The sequence below is a fragment of the Bison bison genome, unplaced genomic scaffold (assembly GCF_000754665.1).
Source record: "Bison bison bison isolate TAMUID 2011002044 unplaced genomic scaffold, Bison_UMD1.0 scf7180017864037, whole genome shotgun sequence".
In the NCBI taxonomy this organism is placed as follows: domain Eukaryota; kingdom Metazoa; phylum Chordata; class Mammalia; order Artiodactyla; family Bovidae; genus Bison; species Bison bison.
This window is the reverse complement of record NW_011494609.1, coordinates 9527908-9531879: the sequence shown is the minus strand read 5'-3', so window position 1 is coordinate 9531879 and position 3972 is coordinate 9527908.

Below are 3972 nucleotides of genomic sequence, written 5' to 3'. Positions count from 1 at the left end.
CAGACACAGCACACCTGGGAAGGACAGAATGATGCGGCCAGTGGTGCAAGTGAGCTCTGCCTCGTGGGTGAGTCAGGGCAGTTGCCGGCAGGACAGCACCCCAGGACCACTTCCTCCACACCCTCTGAGCAGGGGCCGGCCAGGCCCTTCTGAGAACTGGTCATCGAGTTATTCTTCAGGTGGACTTTAGAGCGCACGTCTCACTGTCAGAGGAGCCACCAGGCCTTCTGACGTTGAGGGGTGGGTGCTTTCTCCATGCGCGGCACAACTGTACCCACCGGGAGTCAGGGAGCATCCCTCATCCCCCTCTGCAGAGTCACTGTCCTTGGGAGCTGGAATCCTGTGCCTGGAAGCATCAGGAAACTGCCCTTGCGTCTACAGAGGTGCTAGGCAGGATGGACAGGAATGGGGACAACCCCAGAGTGGGCGATGAATGAGGCTGGAGCAGGGCCTGCTGGTCCACCAGGAGAACACTCCGAATGTCTCTCTATCTCTGTCTCTGTATCCCTGCATCTCTATCTGTCTGCATTTATGATGGTGACCTGAGGAAGCTCCACTGGAGAACCAGAACACATCCCCAAACTACCCAAACATAGAGCTGTGCTGGGCAGGTTACAGGAGGGCCAGCAGCCTGTGTGTACTTTCTGGGCAGGGAAGAGATCTGCGAGGTGCCTGCCTTTGACTCACTTGGCCTGGCACTGTGGAGATGTGCCTGGCTTCCCCAAGCAGGGGACGTGCCTGGGAGTTCCCCAAACCCAGGACCGCCTCTGTTTATTACTGACTTATCTTGCTCTGGGGGTTATAGACGTCCACAGCATTTGAAGATACAGTCAGAGCTGGAGAAGGGAGCAAAGACAGGAAAAGGAGGGAGCAGGGATGCAGTCGGACCCCAGGCCCCTCTCCCCAGAGGGGCACCCATCTGCCTGTGAGGACGCACAGACCCAGTGTCCACCCGGTGACAACTGATTCTTCAGCTGAAAGCAGTATTTCCATGTGACCTCAAGTTCCTCTGGCTCAGAGGTGATTTCGCAGCTCTCCCCATGAGGTCCCTCGTTCCCAGGTATGGGCCAGTCTTGGGTTTGGAACCCAGACCCTCATAGTAGATGGAGGGGCCAAGAAGCCTGAGCCCAGGGAGGTAGAGGCAGGACAGTGAGGCTTTGAGCTGGCCCCCAGAGCAGGAACCTGGGGCAAGTTAGGCCTGAGGCAGGAGGGGATGGGTACCTGATCTCAGGGGTGCTCACCACCTGGGGAGGCACAGGCTGACCTAGGCAGGAGACGGCAACTCACTCATTCAGATGGGTGGATCTGGGACCAACACGGGAAGACGCTGCCAAGTCATCGGCAGGCCCTTCCCAGCTCCTGCCCCTCAGAGGACCCAGGCTCATCTGACGCAGACGTGGATGAACTGTGTATCCTTCCAGGGCGCTTTGTCCCGTCACTCATCTCCCATTCTGGGTTCTGTGGCTCAACTTATCAACACCTCAGCTTCCCCACTGCCTCCAGAGACTGTCAAGGCATAGCCTCCCTCTGGTCAATGACCACACACCTGCAGACCACAGTCCTGGGGGGACCCTTGCCACAGGTGTGTCCTGTCTAGGGGACCATGTGACAGTGTGGCCTGGGGACTCACGGGGTGGCCAGGATCAGTGAGAGCCCCAGTTTCCTCCAGCATGCAGGGGGGCTGTGTCACAGCCATCCATGGCTGATGCGAGTCCCCAGGGTGGTGTCAAGAGTTGCCTCTTTTTGTTGTAAGTTTTCAACAACTGGAATTCCAGTTTACACTTCAGGGATAAAAGTAGGTCAGGGAGACTGTATCCAGAATGAGGTCACTGTGAGGGGTGAGGTCGCCCCACTGTGGTCACAGCCGGAGTGCTTGGGTTGAAAACAGCACAAAGCAGGGTTAAGCGTTGGGACCTGGGAGTCGGGGTTGGGTCCCAGGGGGTTCCCCGACCAGCCCCGAGACCCTCATCCCCATCCAGGGAAGCTCCCACACTGCAGACACCCCATCTCTGCCTTTTGCTCAGATTGTGCTCGTATCTCTCAGGTCCAAGAGTGTACAATTTTCCAGTCATCCCGGACAAAATCTCATTTTGCCAAATACGCCAGCATCTGACGTTGTCGGTTCTTTATTTTTTTGGACCACGCAGCATGTGGAGCCTGGTGGGCTGCCGTCCATGGGGTCACACAGAGCTGGACACGACTGAAGTGACTTAGCAGCAGCAGCATGTGGAGTCTGAATGCCCTGTGTGTTCAGTTGCTCAGGCAGGTCCGACTCTTTGTGACCCCACGGACTGAGGATGCCAGGCTTCCCTATCTCTTGGAGTTTGCTCAGACCATATCCATTGAGTTGTTGATGCTATCTGACCATCTTATCCTCTCCCGCCCCTTTTTCCTTTTGCCTGACCAGGGATCAAACCTGGACCCCTGCTTTGGAAGCTCAGAATCTTAACCATTGGACCACCAGGGACGTCCCATGTCAATCCTTTTAGACTAAACTTCTCTGAACAGTCCTTGAAGAATGCGAGAGTTTTAGAAGTAAGGCCTATAGATTTTCAAGACACAAAGCATACAGGGCCCAGTGCTGTGTGAAGCCCCTCCCCCACCAAAAATTTACTACTCCTCATTGCACAGACTTCCCCACTGGGTGGAAATTCCGGTTTCCTCACTTAGCCACTGGGCAGGCACTGTTCATTGTCAGCCCAATATCCATTTCCCACATCTTAACCAACAGGATCCCAATTATGCCCAGGCAGGTAACATGACCAGCTAAAAGTATTGACCTCTTCAGACTCACTTGAAGCTACAGGTGGCCACGTGACACTTCCGGCAAACAAGGCATAGACAGAAATCCTCTGGTGCTTCTGAGAAAGCAATTCCTTCTCTGACTCAGGGACTGCCCTTCCTTCTCCTGTTCTTTCCTCCTCCTTGAACTACAGAAGCAATATCTGGAGCTGCTGCAGCCATCTTGCTACCATGAAGCAATGGTCTGAGGATGAAAGACAACGTTAATTGTGGTGGAGCAGAGAGACAAAAGAACTAGAGTCCCTGATGGCATTGTTGAGCTCCTTGCCTAAATATGGGGCCTACCATGTGATTTCTTATAATGTGAGACGTACGCATTACTAAACCTGGATTATCTGGAGTATCTGTTATTTGTAGCTAAATGTTCCTAGGATGTACCTGAGTTTATAGGGGAGGCTTTGTGATATGATCAGAATAGGTCTGGACTGAAGTCAGGAGGGCATTTTGGCCAGTCACAAGTGTACTGTTGCTCATAAAGACACAGGGGGCAAGCACATATAGGCTTCCTGGGCAAGTGTCCATGGCTGAAGCTGTGGGCCAAGTTCTGCTGTCCCAGAGTCCTGCACAGTGACTGTACACCCTGGGGTGGTTACGGAGTCCCGTGGGGTCTGCTGATGAGTCGGGCAATATGAAGGCAAAAACTCTGTTTCTTGGGAACCTCTGTTTTTGTCTTTCGATTGATTTTCTTTTGTTTTTACCATAAATTAGGTTCCTTTCTAACCTGTCCTTCTCTATGTCTGGCCAAGGGTGGCAAGATTGCCAGTAAGAGGGGATGGAAAGGGTAAAGAGAGATTTCATTGGAAAACCTTTTCTAACACTGGTAAGATAACCATGTATTGTTGGAGGTAGAGGTTGGGAGGTATTTCCGCATCAGTTCAGTTCAATTCAGTCGAACAGATGTGTCTGATTCTTTGCAGCCCCATGGACTACAGCACACCAGGCTTCCCTGTCCATCACCAACTCCTGTAGCTTACTTGAGCTCATGTCCATCGAGTTGGTGATGTCATCCAACTGTCTCATCCTCTGTTATCCCCTTCTCTCCCTGCCTTTAATCTTTCCCAGCATTAGGGTCTTTTCCAATGAGTTGGCTCTTCACATCAGATGGCCAAAGTATTGGAGCTTCAGCTTCAGCATCATTCCTTCCAATGAACACCCAGGACTGATCTCCTT